Here is a 21,028-nt window from a genome sequence, read left to right as displayed (position 1 = left end):
TCCTCCATGCGTGTGGCGGTCCAATTCAATAAACTCATGATCACTGATTTCACTTGATGACATATCACCTTGGCTTCTACTCTGAACACCGTCATCCATTTTAGGCTGGCGCATTGGTGGATGTGAGGGTGGAGGTGCCTCTGCATCATGTGGTGGCGCTGTGGATGAGCTTACTGCATTGGGCGTTACGCTCTGGTAGGACTGGTTAACTGGCTGTTGAACAGACATTTGCACTGCTGCGTTTTTACCATGTAATTCAGCTGAGTTGAGACAACACAATGGGCTCTTCTGAACACATTCTACAGCAGTTGCCTCTATTGTCAGTATTTCAGCTTCTGCTTGTGCGGCTGCAGCTGCCTTTTCCATTCTTAATACATGCAGATTAGCCTGAATTTCAGTTTGCTGCTTTAACATCTTTGCCTCTCGTTTATCAAATGCTAGCTCTGCACGTGTGTCCTCAGCTTTAGCTCATGCTTTCAAGGCTAGAGTGCTCGCTACAGACAGTTTGCTGGATTGTGAACAGCTGGATACTCGTGACCGTGTTTCCAATTCGTTTAAATCCATATGTCCTTTAATCTGCGTCATCTTAATTTCTTGAGTTTGCTTTCTACTCACAGGTTGGAAGATCCGTTGGCCGTAGGAGGAGCTGCCTTTTTACTATTCTACCCCTGCTTGTGTGTGTGTGGCTGGCTACAACACGCTCGGCAGATAGACAAAAGGTTTCTAAAGAAAGCAGCAGGACGCCACAATCCTCTTTAAAGGCTTTACTTAAGTCACACTGTAAAACTGCAAGCAGACGTACAAAATATATCTTAGTAACATTCCTTTTCTGAAATGCATTTAACTGACACAGCACATCAACTGTATATAAATGAAGCGATTACCTTAATGCCAACTCCTATCGAGAATCCAATGGAATGCTAACGGTTAGCATATACGAACGAACTCAAAAGATACAGGTCTAATTTTGGTCATTAACCTATGTTTACATCAGACACAGTCTTAGTAGTAATCTTATACAGCAGTTGAACATAAAATACTTACAAGCATATGTCTTCCTAGCCGTAAGATAGAGAACAGGAAAATTGTGACGGCAGTTTCTCCATACGTTCCGAACTGTTTCACTACGGTAACAATTGAGGGACAAAACGCGCATAGTGTTGCTATGACAACACGTGACCACTAGAGATCCCTGTCTAACCAGAGTTAACTACAGAACATCACAAGTATAATGCAAAGAAGAGTATGGTCTTGATATGTAGAACCAAGCATGATATGGAACTCAAGTTTCCTGCTTTTTACCTGTCTGGTCAAACTATGTGTGTCTAAAAGTACAAAATATCTTGGGCACATTATTACAGATACCTTAGATGATGATGATGTGTCTAGACATAGGAGAATGTTCTATGTTCAAGCAAATATGCTGGTTCGTAAATTTCACCACTGTACTACTGATGTTAAAGTAAACCTGTTTAGAGCTGACTGCACCCCTCACTACACAGCCCCACTATGGGTGAAGTTCAAGAAGGAAAGTTTGCGAAAGTTGAAAGTTGCCTACAATGACTGCTTTAGGATACTGTTGGGCAAGCCGAGGAGCAGAAGAGCCAGTGGGCTTTCTGTGATCTGGGTCTCACTACATTTATGGCTCTGCTGAGGAACTTAACATTTGAATTTATGTGCAGGCTGGACCGCTCACCAAATGGTATGATTAGACAGATGACAGACCCTGGATGTAGTTCTATTAGTGGGCCAAAAGCCCGTAATAAAGTTTATTATTATAAGCCGCAGGGTTCAAAATTTGAGAAAAAAGTAGCGGCTTATAGTCCGAAATTTACGGTACATTTTATCTGAGGTGAGCGAAAATGTAGTCTATCCAGTTGCTAAAAGTCTCGAGGCAAGAGACTGAGGCCCGATACACACAACTAAAAACAATGTTTTTCTTTTTTTTGTAACAGATTTCAATTGAAATGCACGGCAAAATATTTTCGATAGCGGTTGACATTAATGATTTTATATTGATGAAAGCTCTCAATGAATAGAGCAACACTTCCTCCCGATTTATTTGGTCTATTAATATATTGTAATTCATAACCATCCAAAACGAAATCAGACCCTCTCTACTCATCCATCCATGTTTCTGTCGCAGCTATTATGTTGAAAAGTTTAGCGCACTGGTGAGGATATTCTTTAATATGGGTAAAATTAGCATACATGTTTCTGCTGTTGAAATGCATTACAGACATTTTCCCTTCTATGTTTATGCTTTGATTAAGTTCATTACTATTATTATTATTAGTAATAATTATTATTATTTTTATAAGTATACGCATTTATTTTCAGAGAAAAAAAGTTGATATCAGGGTCTATGTTCAAAGTCATTAGGGTTCCTCCATCCATCCATCCATCCATCCATCCATCCATCCATCCATCCATCCATCCATCCATCCATCCATCCATCCATCTTCTTCCGCTTATCCAGGGTCGGGTCGCGGGGACAACACCTTTAGGAGAGACTCCTAGACTTCCCTCTCCCCAGCCACTTCCTCCAGTTCATCCCGGGGGATCCCAAGGCGTTCCCAGGCCAGCCGAGAGACATAGTCTCTCCAGCGCATCCTGGGTCATCCACGGGGTATCCTACCGGACTAACGTTACTTGAACTTCCGGCGGCCGGCGCACTCACGCCACTCGATCGATCGTCGCTCTTCGGACACAAAGTATGGCAGCGGACCAAGAGGTTTGTACGGCTTCGTGCACCAGCTGCACCCTTCTCTTAGAGAGGTTGTCTCTGCTAGAGGGACGTGTCCGCCAGTTAGACCAGAATAGTGCGATAACAGTAGTTGCGGCGGACATAGACGCGGGCTGTAGTCAGCCCGCTAGCCCGGTTAGCATTAGCCCCAAGCGGCCTGCTAATCGCGATGAGCCAGGTAAGACGCATAGCCGTCCAAAGTCATCTCGGTCTACTGGCCCTCGCACTTTGGTCATAGGTGACTCCATTACCCGAAACATTACGCTTAAAAATCCAGCCACGGTAATGTGTATTCCTGGGGGCAGAGCACCCGACATAGAAGCTAATCTGAGGGAGCTGACTCGTAATAGGCCTAACAGCGTAGTTCCACCAACGCTAGCTACACGACATAGTGATGCACGTTGGCTCCAATGATGTTAGGATGAGACAATCAGAGATCACAAAGAAAAACATAGCGAGGACTTGTGATCTTGCCAGAAAGATGAGTCGGCATCGAGTATTTGTCTCTGGCCCCCTGCCTGGGAGAGGCACGGATGAGAGGTTTAGTAGATTAGTCTCCCTTAATCAATGGATGGCTGGGTTTTGTAAAAAGCAGGGACTGTATTTTATAGATAACTGGTCATCCTTCTGGGGCCGCCCCGACCTGCTGAGGAAGGACGGCCTTCACCCTAACCGTGAAGGCGCCTTCACTCTTTCTAGGAATATAGATTACTGTTTGAGCCTCTCATGACAGGTCACTCTAGAGCAGGCCAGGGCACAGGTGATTAGACCACCTGTGAGGATGGGTTTGGAGTCTGATAAGTTAAAGTTAACTAGCGCTAGGCTAGACTTTCAGCATACACATAGCTCCTCGTGTAGACTAGAGCGCGACAGTTTAAATAGTGCTGCAATACACATAAATACACTTTCTACTGGGGTAGTAGACAAATCCAATAACTCCGTCCCGACCGGTCTTGCTGATGAAACGGTGCCTGTTTTAGATAACTTCACATGTGTAACAAATATTCATCATCAAATTCCCACGGTCGTTTCATCCCACCGCCCTAATAACTTTTGAGAGGTGATATTAGGCCTAGAGAACACAATTTTACTCGCATCCCGATTAAAAATCTTTCGATAGATACGCACCCTGATCAACCGATTACACTTAAATTCGGTTTTATGAATATTAGATCACTTCATACGAAAGCAGTTCTCGTTAATGACCTTATCACGGAACATAATCTAAACGTTTTTGGTCTTTGCGAGACCTGGTTAAAACCTAATGAATTGCTGCCACTTAACGAGGCCTCGCCTCCAAATTTTGTGAGCTCGCATGTGGCACGTCCTCGAAAAAAGGGTGGGGGTGTCGCCCTCATCTCAAATTCTGAGCTTAGATTTAGGCCTCGCTCAATTCACGTATTTAAAACATTTGAAGTTCTCATTGTGCGATCCACTGCGTTACCGTCATTCTATCTTGTTGTTATTTACCGCCCACCCGGGGCTTACTCTGGCTTCCTGGATGAATTTTCAGAATTTGTGGCTGATCTAGTGACAAATGCAGATAATATAGTTATCATGGGTGATTTCAACATCCACATGAATTCACCGTCAGAACCACTGACTTCGGCATTTCAAACTTTAATCGATACGTGTGGTTTTACGCAAGCTGTACAAGCAGCAACGCATAAGAATGGAAATACCTTAGATCTGGTATTATCCCGGGGACTAGCAACCTCAAATATAGCAGTACTGCCATACACTACTGTTCTGTCTGATCATTTCTTAATAAAATTTGAAATTTTAGTTCCTTGTCAAAGACAAGAGAGCAATCGGAATTATAGCAGCCGTAATCTTAACTCCATGACTGCAACTGCGCTGTCTGAGTTACTGTCGCCGGCAACCGCCATGTTTCCCGCATACAGCGGCTCTATCGATAATCTTACAAATGAATTCAATGCGACATTATTAAAAGCCATCGACTCTGTGGCACCGCTACGTCTGAAAACTCGCCGTAGATGGCCAACTCCGTGGTTCACAGATGAAACACGTACGTTTAAACAATTATGTAGAAAGCATGAGCGCAGATGGCGTTTAACCAAACTTGAGGTTTTCCATCAGGCATGGAAGGACAGCCTCCTGAAATATAAAGATGCGCTAATTTTAGCAAAAACTCGTTATTTTTCGCAAGTCATTAATCTTAATAAAAACAATCCTAAATACCTATTTGATACAGTGGCAAAGCTAACTCTGCGCCAGCCGACCCCCGATAGCTCCTTCCACTCAGCTGATGAGTTTATGAAATTTTTTGCTCGAAAGATTGAGTCCATTAGGGACGAGATCAAGAATACCATGCCAATCGCTCCGCTGGTTACTAGCGCTGGGGATCATGCAATAACCCTCTCAAATTTTGATAGCGTGTCCCTTGAAATGCTTACAAAATTGGTTAGTACGGCTAAACAAACAACATGTTTACTCGACCCGCTTCCAGCCAAACTACTTAAAGAATTATTTCCAATTTTAGGACCGTCCGTCTTAAATATAATCAATCTGTCTGTTTCCTCTGGGATAGTGCCAATAGCCTTTAAAACCGCTATTATTAAACCACTACTTAAGCGAGCAAATCTTGACCCGGACTGTCTCAGTAATTATAGGCCAGTTTCAAACCTCCCATTCATAGCAAAACTTCTCGAAAAAGTAGTAGCGCAGCAGCTTATTGATTACATGGTCGCTAATAATCGATATGACTCCTTTCAGTCTGGTTTTAGAGCTAATCATTCTACAGAGACAGCACTTGCTAAAGTGACTAATGATCTCCTCATAGCTATGGATTCAAATACGTCGTCTGTATTGTTACTACTCGATCTTAGTGCTGCCTTTGACACTGTAGACTTTGATATTTTATTAGGGCGTCTTAAAAGTTGTGTTGGTATCTCAGGGTCAGCACTCAGCTGGTTCAATTCCTATCTATCAGGCAGGACGCACCGAGTAGTCCATGGTAATACGTCCTCTGAGCTTTATAATGTTACGTGTGGTGTTCCACAGGGATCGGTACTCGGACCGATTTTATTTAATATTTATATGATTCCGCTTGGGGACATAATACGTAAATATAATATTAGCTTTCAATGCTACGCGGATGACACCCAATTATATATGCCGTTATCGATGACAGATCCACGGGACTGTTGTAATCTCGAGGCGTGCCTTGCGGAGATCAAGCAATGGATGTCTCTCAACTTCCTTCGTCTTAACCCAGATAAAACTGAGATGTTGATAATTGGTCCTACTCGTTATCAACACTTATTTAAGGAAACCACTATAACTATAGATAACCGGACTATCACGCAGAGTGATACGGTAACTAATCTCAGGGTAATATTTGACCAAACGCTCTCCTTTCAAAAACACATTAAGAATATAACCAGGATTGCGTTTTTTCACCTTCGTAATATTGCTAAGATTCGTCCTATCCTCTCGACCGGGGATGCGGAAACCATTACACATGCGTTCGTTACGTCGCGCCTGGACTACTGTAATGTATTATTCTCTGGTCTTCCTAAGTCCAGTGTCAAAAGTCTACAGTTAGTGCAAAATGCCGCTGCGAGGATGCTCTGACGGTCAAGAAAATTTGATCACATTACCCCAATATTAGCCAAATTACATTGGCTCCCGGTCCATTTAAGATGTGACTTCAAGGTTCTTCTACTAACCTATAAATCACTGCATGGCTTAGCGCCTTCGTATCTCGTCGACCTAGTCGTTCCTTATGTTCCGTCTCGTAACCTTCGTTCGCAAAACGCTAGTCTTTTAGTTATACCGAGGGCCAAGAAAATGTCTGCAGGGTCTAGAGCATTCTCTATTCGGGCTCCAGAGCTTTGGAATGCCCTACCAATGGATATTAGAACTACTACCTCAGTAGAAACATTTAAGACACGTTTAAAGACACATTTCTATGAGATGGCCTTTAACTAACTTGTGATGGCCGATTTGGCCGGAGTTTGTTTTGTTCTCTCTGCCCACCCCCTCCCCGGCTGGGTTAGGTGGCTCAAAAGCTGATCGCGGCTAGCTGGATTCTCGGGGACCAATTCAAGATGAAGGAACTGCAGCTCAACCCCCTTGAAGACACGGCCAGGACAACCGAGGGCACCTCCGACATCCATTTTTTCATTGATTTTCATATTATGTATTACTTGTGCACTCTCTGCATCCATTATAACCTGGTGATCCTGAAAGGGGGATCCTTCCATCTGTGGTCCCTTCTCAAGGTTTCTCATTTTCCCCTGGCAGGGTTTTTTTGAGTTTTTCCTTGCCCTTTTGGGAGCTTATGATCAGGGGATGCTTTGAGAATAATTGTCAATTTTTGGCTATGTGAAGCCCTTTGAGACTCTTTGTGATTTAGGGCTATACAAATAAACTTGACTTGACTTGACTTGACAGGGACTGTATTTTATAGATAACTGGTCCTCCTTCTGGGGCCGCCCCGACCTGCTGAGGAAGGACGGCCTTCACCCTAACCGTGAAGGCGCCTTCACTCTTTCTAGGAATATAGATTACTGTTTGAACCACTCATGACAGGTCACTTTAGAGCAGGCCAGGGCACAGGTGATTAGACCACCTGTGAGGATGGGTTCGGAGTCTGTTAAGTTAAAGTTAACTAGCGCTAGGCTAGACTTTCAGCATACACATAGCTCCTCGTGTAGACTAGAGCACGACAGTTTAAATAGTGCTGCAGTACACATAAACACACTTTCTACTGGGGTAGTAGACAAATCCAATCACTCCCTCCCGACCGGTCTTGCTGATGAAACGGTGCCCGTTTTAGATAACTTCACATGTGTAACAAATATTCATCATCAAATTCCCACGGTCGTTTCATCCCACCGCGCTAATAAACTTTTGAGAGGTGATGCTAGGCACAATTTTACTCGCATCCCGTTTAAAAATCCTTCGATAGATACGCACCCTGATCGACCGATTACACTTAAACTCGGTTTTATGAATATTAGATCGCTTCATACGAAAGCAGTTCTCGTTAATGACCTTATCATGGAACATAATCTAAACGTTTTTGGTCTTTGAGACCTGGTTAAAACCTAATGAACTGCTGCCACTTAACGAGGCCTCGCCTCCAAATTTTGTGAGCTCGCATGTGGCGCGTCCTCGATAAAAGGGTGGGGGTGTCGCCCTCATCTCAAATTCTGAGCTTAGATTTAGGCCTCGCTCAATTCACGTATTTAAAACATTTGAAGTTCTCATTGTGCGATCCACTGCTTTACCGTCATTCTATCTTGCTGTTATCGTCCACCCGGGGCTTACTCTGGCTTCCTGGATGAATTTTCAGAATTTGTGGCTTATCTAGTGACAAATGCAGATAATATAGTTATCATGGGTGATCTCAACATCCACATGAATTCACCGTCAGAACCACTGACTTCGGCATTTCAGACTTTAATTGATACGTTTGGTTTTACGCAAGCCGTACAGGCAGCAACGCATAAGAACGGAAATACCTTAGATCTGGTATTATCCCGGGGACTAGCAACCTCAAATATAGCAGTACTGCCATACACTACTGTTCTGTCTGATCATTTCTTAATAAAATTTGAAATTTTAGTTCCTTGTCAAAGACAAGAGAGCAATCAGAATTATAGCAGCCGTAATTTTAACTCCATGACTGCAACTGCGCTATCTGAGTTACTGTCGCCGGCAACCGCCATGTTTCCCGCATACAGCGGCTCTATTGATAATCTTACAAATGAATTCAATGCGACATTATTAAAAGCCATTGACTTTGTGGCACCGCTACGTCTGAAAACTCGCCGTAGATGGCCAACTCCGTGGTTCACAGATGAAACACGTACGCTTAAAAAGTTATGTAGAAAGCATGAGCGCAGATGGCGTTTAACGAAACTTGAGGTTTTCCATCAGGCATGGAAGGACAGCCTCCTGAAATATAAAGATGCGCTTATCTTAGCAAAAACTCGTTATTTTTCGCAAGTCATTAATCTCAATAAAAACAATCCTAAATACCTATTTGATATAGTGGCAAAGCTAACTCTGCGCCGGCCGACCCCCGATAGCTCCTTCCACTCAGCTGACGAGTTTATGAAATTTTTTGCTCAAAAGATTGAGTCCATTAGGGACGAGATCAAGAATACCATTCCAATCGCTCCGCCGGTTACTAGCGCTGGGGATCATGCAATAACCCTCTCAAATTTTAAACGCGTGTCCCTTGAAATGCTTACAAAATTGGTTAGTGCGGCTAAACAAACAACATGTTTACTCGACCCGCTTCCAGCCAAACTACTTAAAGATTTATTTCCAATTCTAGGACCGTCCGTCTTAAATATAATCAATCTGTCTGTTTCCTCTGGGATAGTGCCAACAGCCTTTAAAACCGCCATTATTAAACCGTTACTTAAGCGAGCAAATCTTGACCCCAACTGTCTCAGTAATTATAGGCCAGTTTCAAACCTCCCATTCATAGCAAAACTTCTTGAAAAAGTAGTAGCGCAGCAGCTTATTGATTACATGATCGCTAATAATCGATATGACGCTTTTCAGTCTGGTTTTAGAGCTAATCATTCCACAGAGACAGCACTTGCTAAAGTGACTAATGATCTCCTCATAGCTATGGATTCAAATACGTCGTCTGTATTGTTACTACTCGATCTTAGTGCTGCCTTTGACACTGTAGACTTCGATATTTTATTAGGGCATCTTAAAAGTTGTGTTGGTATCTCAGGGTCAGCACTCAGCTGGTTCAATTCCTATCTATCAGACAGGACGCACCGTGTGGTCCATGGCAATACGTCCTCTAAGCTCTATAATGTTACATGTGGTGTCCCACAGGGATCGGTACTCGGACCGATTTTATTTAATATTTATATGATTCCGCTTGGGGACATAATACGTAAATATAATATTAGTTTTCAATTCTACGCGGACGACACCCAGTTATATATGCCATTATCGATGACAGATCCGCGGGACTGTTGTAATCTTGAGGCGTGCCTCGCGGAGATCAAGCAATGGATGTCTCTCAACTTCCTTCGTCTTAACCCAGATAAAACTGAAATGTTGATAATTGGTCCTACTCGTTATCAACACTTATTTAAGGAAACCACTATAACTATAGATAACCGTACTATCACTCAGAGTGATATTGTAACTAATCTCGGGGTAATATTTGACCAAACGCTCTCCTTTCAAAAACACATTAAGAATATAACCAGGATTGCGTTTTTTCACCTTCGTAATATTGCTAAGATTCGTCCGATCCTCTCGACCGGGGATGCGGAAACTATTATACATGCGTTCGTCACGTCGCGCCTCGACTACTGTAATGTATTATTCTCTGGTCTTCCGAAGTCCAGTATCAAAAGTCTACAGTTAGTGCAAAATGCCGCTGCGAGGCTGCTCTCACGGTCAAGAAAATTTGATCACATTACCCCAATATTAGTCAAATTACATTGGCTCCCGGTCCATTTGAGATGTGACTTCAAGGTTCTTCTACTAACCTATAAATCACTGCATGGCTTAGCGCCTTCATATCTCGTCGACCTAGTCGTTCCTTATGTTCCATCTCGTAACCTTCGTTCGCAAAACTCTAGTCTTTTAGTTACACCGAGGGCCAAGAAAATGTCTGCAGGTTCTAGAGCATTCTCTATTCGGGCTCCGGAGCTTTGGAATGCCCTACCAATGGATATTAGAACTACTACCTCAGTAGAAACATTTAAGACACGTTTAAAGACACATTTCTATGAGATGGCCTTTAACTAACTTGGAGTGGCCGATTTGGCCAGAGTTTGTGTTGTTCTCTCTGCCCACCCCCTCCCTGGCTGGGGAGGGGGTTATGTGGCGCAAAAGCTGATAGCGGCTAGCTGGATTCTCGGGGACCAATTCAAGATGAAGAAACTGCAGCTCAACCTCCTTGAAGACACTGCCAGGACAATCGAGGGCACCTCCGACATCCATTTTTTCATTGATTTTCATAATATGTATTACTTGTGCCCTCTCTGCATCCATTACAACCTGGTGATCCTGAAAGGGGGATCCTTCCATCTGTGGTCCCTTCTCAAGGTTTCTCATTTTCCCCTGGCAGGGTTTTTTTGAGTTTTTCCTTGCCCTTTTGGGAGCTTATGTTCAGGGGATGCTTTGAGAATAATTGTCAATCTTTGGCTATGTGAAGCCCTTTGAGACTCTTTGTGATTTAGGGCTATACAAATAAACTTGACTTGACTTGACTTGACATGCCCGGAACACCTCCCCAGGGAGGCGTCCAGGAGGCATCTTGATGAGATGCCCGAGCCACCTAATCTGGCTCCTCTCAACATGGAGGAGCAGCGGCTCTACTCCGAGTCTCTCCCGCATGACCGAGCTTCTCACCTTATCTCTAAGGGAGAGTCCGGACACCCTGCGGAGGAAACTCATTTCGGCCGCTTGTATCCGGGATCTCGTTCTTTCGGTCATTAGGGTTCCTAGATGTGGCAATCTTTAGATCCAGTTTATGTTCTAACTGCTGAATGTTTGTTGAGGAGGAGATAAATCTTTCAAATTCTACTTTGAAACTCTGTTTTAAAACTTAAGGTCATTAATTCTGAATATATGAAAATATGAATTTTTGACTTGTGATTTCTCAGTGGCGTTTTACCCTTATTTCCGGTCTTTCAGGGGAAAATAACATTGAGTTTGTGTGTATGTGTGTGTGTGTGTGTGTGTGTGTGTGTGTGCGTGTGCGTGTGTGTGTGTGCGTGTGCGCGTGTGCATGCGTGCGTGTGCATGCGTGCGTGTGCAGACAGTAAATTCATGTATATAAACACTCATAAGTAGATGTAACAATCATGGTGGAGCTCAGATCAGACGTGGCAGAAAAGCACACTTGGAGTGAGGGAGACACAGACTGCTTCATTCCTGTGGTGAGTGACATGACTGTGTTTTATTTCTCGTAGAACGCGGCAAGCGGAAATGACACCTAATTCCAATTGTCTCAAAAAGTAGGAATTTTGACCTCAACCCGAATATTGACTGCATGTAAACTAAGTGGCACAGTGGGTTGCCCCCGTGACTTTGGATCTTGTTTGTTTTCTGTGCAGAGACTTTCACAACCCTGAAGTTTTCATCTCCAAGTTGTAATCACTGTCAAACATGGAAACACTGCTTGGAAGCCAAACTCACCTTTTAAACCAGTGGTGTCAAATATACGGCCCACGGGCCGGAACCGGCCCGCAAGGAGGTTCGATCAGGCACGCGTTCGATCAGGCCCGTGGGATAATTTAAAAGTAAAAAAATGCATGAAATACACAGAATTAATATTTTTAATAATATGCAATTCATGGATTATCCGCTATGGGGCACACTGTTTTGATTAGAGTAGAAGACAACATTAGTTGTACTAAGTTCATCTTGTTTTTCCTTTTTTTTTTAATCACTTCACTGGTTTCTTTTATATCAAACAAATTATTTTAGGTTCATTACCTGACATGTTTCGGCGGTTTCTTCCGCCTTGAAACCGCCGAAACATGTCAGGTAATGAACCTAAAATAATTTGTTTGATATAAAAGAAACCAGTGAAGTGAGAAGACAACATTGTTTTGATCAGAGAAGACAGACCCAACACAGCAGACGGTAACAATGCGCCCATTGCTGCTTGCTACGATGTTGTTTCTACCCTGGTCTCTATCGCCCCCCCCCCAACACACACACACACCCTCATTCGCCAAGACGTCATTATCCAAACGGAGAAAAGTAGATACAGGGTGTAGAATTTTCAATGAAAAATGGACCCCTCCTATTTATTTATAGATAAGCACGGAAAACCTTTGTGGTTGGTGTGTTTGCAACAAGTTTGGTAGTGAAGGAATATAATATTCGACGCCACTACAAGACTCGTCACAGCAAAAAATATGACGGCTTGCAAGGACATCTGAGAAGAGATAAGATCAATAAATTGCAGGCAGGTCTGAGGAAACAGCAGTCAACTTTCATCCAGAGCCGACAAGTCAGGGAAAGAGCAGTAAAAGCCAGCTACCTGATTGCCAGCGAAATAGTAGCATTAGCATCAAAGCCGTATTCCGATGGTGACTTTGTTAAACGATGCATGATGAAGTCGGCTGAACTTGTACGTCCCGAGAAGCGACAAACTTTTGCGAATTACATTAGCCTGACGAGGAATACTATAGTAGAGAGGATTTCGGACCAATCAGCAGATTTAGACAGCCAATTGAAACAGAGAGTCAAGTCATTTGTTGCATTTCCTGTTGCAATTGACGAGAGCACCGACATCACAGACGTGGCACAACTGGCCTCCATTATTTGTGGAGTTGATGAGACCTTGACTGTTACTGAAGAGTTTCTAGAGTTGGTGCCAATGATGGACACCACAACAGCCAAAGACATGCAGATTTGAAGGGAAAATTTGCCTTTGTTGGTCTGGACAAATTTGATCAGTATCTATTACCAGGGTACCCCAAATTAACAGCCCTGGCTGCTAAAGGTGTGTGCATGTTTGGGACAACCTACCTTTGTGAACAAATTTTCTCAGTAATGAATATCAATAAAACAAAAATGAGTTCAAGGCTCATAAACAAGCACTTAAATGACATTCTGAAAGTGACAGCTAGTCAGGACATGGCACCTGGTATTGATGCACTTGTACAGGCTAAAAGATGCCAAGTATCAGGAACAAAAACAAGTCCAACTAGTCTAATGCCTTTAAAATGCTGCCTTAGATACTGTTTGCGTTGAAAAAATACAGCTCTGTGAAGATGAATCCTTACTGTGGTGATTAAAAAAGTGTGCAGTTTAATGTTAGTCAGCAACTTCACTCCAAAAATATGGTGGATTTCTACTGTTCATGCAACTCCACGAATGTTCAATATGTATTGTATGTGTATGTGTGTTTCATGTATGAAGTTTCCACATTTACAGGACATGTGAATACTTTCTTCTTTACACACTTAATAGCACTCTTCTTAGTTTGTAAGGTGTAGGCAGGGAGTAAATTTAGATTGTATATGCACATGTGTAAATGGTTTAAAAATGTGTTTCTTTATAAATCTCGTTTAATCTTAAAGTGCATTACTGTTAATGTTTTAAGTTATGTTAATGTTAATGAAATGCTATTAATGTTTTGTAAAAGGAATGTTAATTAAATTTCAGCATTTTCCTAATGTTCTTGTGCATCTTTACGCACACAAAAAAAAAGGAAAGACATGAAATTTTGGTTATTTATAGCAGAGTACGGTATAATTTTAATGGTCCGGCCCACTTGACATCTACCGAGGCCATATGTGGCCCCCAATGTGAAATTAGTTTGACACCCCTGTTTTAAACCCTCCTTTAAAACCTTTTTTTTTTTCAAACCCTAAGTCACACATCCTAACATTTACATTTTTTGTACTCATTTTTTTTTAATCACGATTAAAAATCAGAACTCTATCTGAAAGCCCAACCCTTCTATGAAACCTGAATTGCTTTACAACCCAAGATCACACATTGCACAGCTGAATTTTTCGACTCAATTTTGAGACAGCTGTAAAATATAATGATCACCTGGAGAAAGAATGCTTTTGAAACCTTAACGCTCGATTGAAACCTTCCTTGATTATGAACCAGAGTTGTCTCATGGCTCAGTGGGTCACACTTTGAACTTTGAACCCTGTGTGGAAGTCAAACCCACATTTGAAACCATGACTGTTTTAAAACCTGAGATCACACATCCTGAGAGCAGAATTTTTGTCATCTATTTTTGGTTTCTCTCATTCTAGCTTTCAAAGTCAACATATTTTGTATAGAAATGAGTTTGAGGTTCGGTTTTAAACATCTGTATAGGCAGATAATTTCAAACACTTGGTAATTGATTCTAGAAGTGCACAGAAAGAGAACCCCCTGCTGCCTGCTATTGTTTATGAGTTTGAGCTAAAGGGAGGATGCCAGCATCTTGTGAGTGAAGGGTACAGCAAGGACAGTAGGGATGATTAGCTCAGAGAGATAAGAGATGGCTTGACGATTAAGTGATTTGTAGACATAGACTCAACTTTATTTATCCCTTAGGATTGCTCCCCAAGGAAATTCTGGTTCCAGTAGTTTACACAGAAATAGTACAAAAGAGAATATTGTACATGAGTAACAAATGAAGAGGAGAGTAATAAATAAAGCGCAGAGCAATAAAGTGTTGAGTATGAAATAAATAATAACAATAATAATAAATAATAACTGTGAAGTAATAAAAGTGTTGAAGACTCTGCTGCTTCAAGAGGAGTGTCTGTGGATTTGAGGAAGTATTCTACCCACCAACTCGCAACATCCCAAGTCAAGGTCAGCAGCATTCCATCTCTACACATGGTTAATGATGCCCCTTCTGAGACGTCGTATGGTGGATGAGAATTTAATGAAAGCCGTCTAACAGTTGGTTTTCATGGCCTCACCGAGCTCCTCCCATGCCCTAATTTTCTGCCTTGGCGACTACCAAAGCTAAATTCTGCTTGGTCTGCCAGTACCACCAGCTGCCTTCGGAGTCTCACAAGCCAAAAAGGCCCGACAGGTCCCCTTCTTCTTCTTAACGGCATCGCTTACCGCCGGTGTCCACCCACAGGTTCAGGGAATTGCTTCCAATCGAGGCAGATTCCATGTTACAACCGGTCAGCCGCCGTGACAACGGGGGGGAACATGGTTCACTTGGACTAAATGTTTCCAGCCTTCCTTGTGACCTGGATGAAGGTGTCCGGAGATGGGAGTTGAAACTCCTTCTGACAGGGGATTCTTCTAGATGTTCACAGGAGGCCCTCACAATATATTTGGGTCTGCCAGGGTAGACTAACATCTTCAACAACATGGGAGCCAACAAAACCTCAACATCTGTCGTTAGTTTGCTACCAGCCTCTCTAGGGAGTAGCAACAAACGAAGGGAGTTTCCCCTGGAAAAATCAGCTCCCCAGCTAACTAGCTTGTCTACAGGATGTCCTGGTCGCCCTGGCCCTCATTGAGTGCGGCATGAAGTATTACTTCATAATAATGCAGCTGATCCCAGCCGGCAACAAGATTTTACTACGTACAACACCAATAGGCACAATGACCTATCCTGATTCTATTAGATTAGAGAAAATTCATCATCAAATGAACTGTGCATGTTATGCATATTCCCAGCCATATTGGTTCATTCCTGTGCCACATACATTGTAACGTTTATGCAGTACAAACAGCAAATAATGTGAAAATGTCGCAGAGCAATCAAGGTATTAGAGTTAGGGCGTGCTTAGTGAGTAAGCGGCATTATGAGACTGTGATGGGTACACAATTCAGGCGAGTGTATTATTAAATCATCAGTGATTTATAGTATCAATTGTGTGAAGAAATACCAATGTTGAATTCTTTAAATCAGGGGTCCCCAACCCCCGGTCCGCGGACTAGTACTGGTCCGTTGGTCACTTGGTACCGGGCTGCCAAGCCGCACAGAAAAACATTTTTTTTTCATCGATGATCAATTAATTCAGGTCAAGACGCTCGTCCCGGTCACGTGACATATTTCCCCAGTCGAGCCCGCGAAGCAAGCAAATATGAGCAAGAAAGATAGATGTTTGGAAAGCTTCTTCGGAAAGGGGAAAAAAGCCCAATGAGGAGACGGAAGAAGAGGAGGCTACGACTTCTAAGAAAAGGAAAGCTGCTTTTAAAAGAAAATTTCTGGAGTCCTACTTAAAATATGGATTTATCGCCACAGGTGACTCTGACGGGCCAAGCCCACTCTGCATAATATGTGGAGACAGGCTAGCTAACGAGGCAATGAAGACCAAGCACCCTGTATTAAAAGACAAACCTTAACCACTTCAGGTGTCATTGTCTCCGATTACGCCAAGATGGAACCGGCTCGTTTCTGAGAAACAAGCTCAGTGCTCCCACTAATTCAACATAATGGTGAGTTTTATTTTTATGTCATTTATACTTGTTTTTATGCCAGTCGTATCATTTTATTTCATCGTATTTATATATTTATTATAAATGTATTATTTATTTATATAAATGTATTAATTATTTATATGTATAAAGGCTGGTCCGCGAAAATATTTCTGACACGTAACCAGTCCGTGGCGCAAAAAAGGTTAGGGACCACTGCTTTAAATGATAAATGAAGACATTAAAATGATAAAGAAACAATGGAGTGATTTTGTTAGATTGACTGATGGGAGCAGGATGTCGAGCAGGGACTCCACGGCAGGAGCTCCTCCACGGCATGATCACAAGCTCAATCTCGCAACAGGAAGCTGCCAGCCTGACTTGACTTTTGTAGGTGAGAGGAAGCTCGTATGGACACTTGTTACCAAGGTGCATGAAGCTGTGAGGCAATCTTGGTGAACCGGAAAGGATGTGGTGACAGTCATGCTTAAATAGGCGATGGCAGGGTCTTATTGGTTTCTAAGGTGCACATGTGTTGATGTACAGTTTTTGAAAGAAAGAAAGAAAGAAAGAAAGAAAGAAAGAAAGAAAGAAAGAAAGAAAGAAAGAAAGAAAGAAAGAAAGAAAGTATCATTCTGTCCTTGCGGACTAAGGCTGAGCTGTGTTTTGGTGCACACAAAAGATGCTTGCCTATGTATGTAGTTACTTATCCCCTCAATTCTTCTGTAGTCAGGAAGAAGCTAAACAAAGATAATGAACCAGTTGATACAGAAAGGTCTTTGTCCTGAAGTATAGCACAAGGCAAGGTTAGTGTATGTTGTTCGTACTCACCAGTGGGCATGCTCCAACATGCTCTGGTGGTCCACACCGCAGGCACGGAAGCTGTAAACTTGAGTGGCTGCATTGCACAGACAGGTGAGCTCACTCATCCCTGCAAGGCTTCAGAGAAAGGAGGGGAGGCAGCAATTACTTGAGGGGGAGGACATGTTGGAATGCAAACGCTCAATGATAGTAGGGTACAATGGGAAAAGCACCTCCTCTCACTGCTGCCCAGTCATTCCTGCTCAAAGCAGATGTCACAGCTGGAAACAACCACTCCGTTGAGTGGCTTGGACAGAGGTATCCCCGTCCTAACATCAGAAGACTATGCATACATCACTGGGTGTCTGCCAATCTTAGCTCCGTTTCATGAAGCAACTGTGGAGCTTTCGTAGCAGAAAAGTGTCTGGCTCAAAGGTTATTCCTCTCCTGAAAATAATAGAGAAGATGGTCCAAGAAGGGACCAAGAGGGGCATTAATCCTATAGCTAGAGCGCTTGGAGAGCATCTTATTAAACATTATAAGGAAAAGCTGCACGTATTAGAGCTTCAATATAATGTCACTTCCAAAATTACTGGATCCCAGATTGCTCCAACTCAAACCGGAAGTGACACTAATAAACCGGAAGTGACCTCAGGTAAACCGGAAGTGACCCCAAATAAACCAGAAGTGACCTCAGGTAAACCGGAAGTGCCCCAAATCAAACCGGAAGTGACCCAAATAAACCACAAGTGACCTTTTTAAACCGGAAGTGACCCCAAATAAACCGGAAGTGACCTCGGCTAAACAGGAAGTGACTTAAATTAAACCGGAAGTGCACCAAATACACCGGAATTGACCTTATTTCAACAAGAAGCGCCCTTAATAAAACCAGAAGTGACCTAAATAAAACATTTGCTCTAACTTTTACAATTTTTGTCCAATTCAACCCGTTTCAACTTTTGAACTCCAAGGTGAACCTCTTGAACCTGTAGTTTTCATTTTGTTCCCATTTCAAAAAATTTTGCCGCAATTTTTTTTTTAATTTCCATTTATAGTCTTCGCATTCACACGCAATTTCTCCAGAAATTGCATTTTCTAGTTAATTATAATCATATTAATTTTATTATTATTATACAATTAGCGGATTGGTTAGCACGTCCGCCTCACAGTTAGGAGAGTGGGTTTCCTCCCACATCCCAAAAACATGCTTGGTAGGCCAATTGAGCACTCCAAATAGTCCCTAGGTGTGAGTGCAAGTGCAAATGGTTGTTCATCTCTGTGTGCCCTGGCAACCTACTGCTTGAGAACTGGTGGGATAGGCACCAGCACGCCCGCGACCTCCGTGGGGACAAGCAGTGTAATAAATGTATGGATGGATAATAAATGTATTATAAAATTAAATTTCTAAAATATATACATATATATTGTTTTTCTGCTCATTGAGACATTGAAAAGGGCCATTCTTTTCGTTACAAACGACACATTGCCACCTTAACCATGTTCCATGAAAACTAACAAATATTGTTTGAACATCATGAAAGCCCAAACAGTCTTCTGAGCAATTAGGAGGTGCTATAAATGTAGTTAACCCTCTACAACAGGGTTCATCAACTGGCAGCCAGGCCGCCGACCCGTCCAATCCAAACTGCAACCGGAATCAATAAGGACCAAACATAATTTTAGACAGATGCATTTACAGGCCACTGTGTATGTAAATGTCCGTGAAGGATCGTTGTTGTGCTCCGGCCAGGACTCACGCTCTTGTGCTCTTACAACTGTGGGCGGGGTCAAAGTACAGCCATGGTTGCCAGGTCCTTGTTTCATCGGTTACTTCCGGCTTCATGTTTAGAAAAATCGCTTGAAATTTTTGACAACTGTAAGTTGAGGTTTACAATTGCTTGTTCTGAAAGTGCAGCCCCCATTTTGCACTTTTTCTGCTCTCAAATTCAGGAGAGACCAGGAGTTGGCTCCTTTATCTTTCACTTAATTTAAGGTACACAACTGGCAAAAAGTACTATAGTTAAATTCTTTCATTTCATTTAAAGATGGTCATGATAAGAATATGATTTAAAAAATGCTTTTTTATTTCTTCCAACACTGTTGGCATGGAAAAACGCTGTTTGCTACAAAAAAGGCAAATTTTGATGGTTTTAACAATCATGAAAACATGAACCACATCACACTTGGAAAATTAATTATTACTTTATGAGTTTATTGGACCTTTAAAAATTGATTGGTTGCATCTTTTACAGGTGATTGAACAAAACAGCCCTTGCTTCACCAAGATATACCAAAAATTGGAGACATATGTATAACAGCCTACATATAGCTTCTGGAGCTGTACTTTATTTAGAAAAAAAAAATCCAATTCCAATGTATCTCTATGTGCCAGTACCCCGTCGTTGCAAGGGCCATTCCCATTAGCTTATAAATCTATATAGTGTTATTTTATTTTATTTCATGTGCAAGTGGAATGTAATGGTATATACCAGGGTTCAGCAACCCAAAAAGTTCAAAGAGCCATATTGGCCCAAAAAAACCCAAAACATACCTGTCTGGAGCCGCAAAAATCTAAAAGCCTATTATAATGCAACATAGACTGTCAATACATAAGTTGTATGCCTACTATTAAAATAATTTAAAGACAAATAGTGGTGTCAATTTGATCATTTCTTCTTGCGGCCCATTAGAGTTCACGTACCTGTATAGCAGTGCTGTCTGTTCGATATCGGTCACGTCACACGACCCATCCATCACAGGAAATTGAAAAAGCTGGAGCTGAATTGATGTCCTTGATCTGCTGATCGGCGATATTATTTGTGCGGAAAGGCATGTCTTTAATTTTCTGAATGATCTCGGTTTTGTTTTTGAAATCCGAAAACAGGCGCTGATATTTTAATGAATGAATCCTTCATGTACTCGCCATCGGTGAATGGTTTTCCGCGCTTTATTATCTCCGGGTCTGCAACAAAACTTGCAGCAGTAGTAGAGTTTGGAGATGCAATTCACTTCTTGAAACTGTTTTTTCGGTCCTCAAGTTTCTCCACCAGCACTTCAATTTCACCTTTCCTCTCAGTTCCAACTGGGTGATCGGCAGCAAATTAGCATGCTTTAGCTGAAAATGTCGCTCCAAATTGCTCTTGTTATTTGACTTTTCATTGCAAATCAAACATGCAGGCAATGCTTCACCATTGGCAATGAAAACCAATAGTTCAGTCCATTGTTTCTTAAAGCCTCTGTTCTCATCAGCAATCTTTCTCTTTTTGGCTTTTGAATCCATGGCTCATCACTCACACACCTGTTTGTTATAACTCAGCTGTACTGTGTCGCAGGCTATGACGCAATTTTGCTATTTGGCGTCATTCTTAAATTCGGTATTTTTAATATATTTACAACTACATACATTTTTACAGCATAAGTATGGTTGTGTCGTGATTACCATCTAAAAAACATATTTAAAACAACAACAACAATAAAAAAACAACAACATATTTTTCCATTTTCACGCATTTTTGCAAAAATTCCAGGGAGCCGCTCGGGGGGGTGCTAAAGAGCCACATGCGGCTCTGGAGCGGCTTGCGGCTATATACTATTATTACATTCCACTTA

General features: G+C 42.1%; 1 protein-coding gene across 2 annotated transcripts in view; it reads right to left on the bottom strand.

The window, feature by feature from the left end:
- LOC148401295 (uncharacterized) overlaps window positions 1–20,730 on the bottom strand; it is a 30,749-nt gene extending 10,019 nt beyond the window's left edge. For both annotated transcript variants that reach the window (XR_015853436.1, XM_088358186.1), the window contains exons 1-3: window positions 20,121–20,730; window positions 17,653–17,866; window positions 17,450–17,557 (exon numbers count right to left, since the gene is read on the bottom strand). The gene's annotated coding sequence lies outside the window, so the exon portion shown is untranslated. The remainder of the gene's footprint in view (window positions 1–17,449; window positions 17,558–17,652; window positions 17,867–20,120) is intronic.
- Window positions 20,731–21,028: the final 298 nt, after the last annotated feature.

Source organism: Syngnathus floridae, chromosome 2 (genome assembly GCF_059516105.1).
Source record: "Syngnathus floridae isolate MCC-2025c chromosome 2, RoL_Sflo_1.0, whole genome shotgun sequence".
Taxonomy (NCBI): Eukaryota; Metazoa; Chordata; class Actinopteri; order Syngnathiformes; family Syngnathidae; genus Syngnathus; species Syngnathus floridae.
Note: the sequence above shows the minus strand (reverse complement) of the source record. Positions and strands in the feature narration are given on the sequence as shown.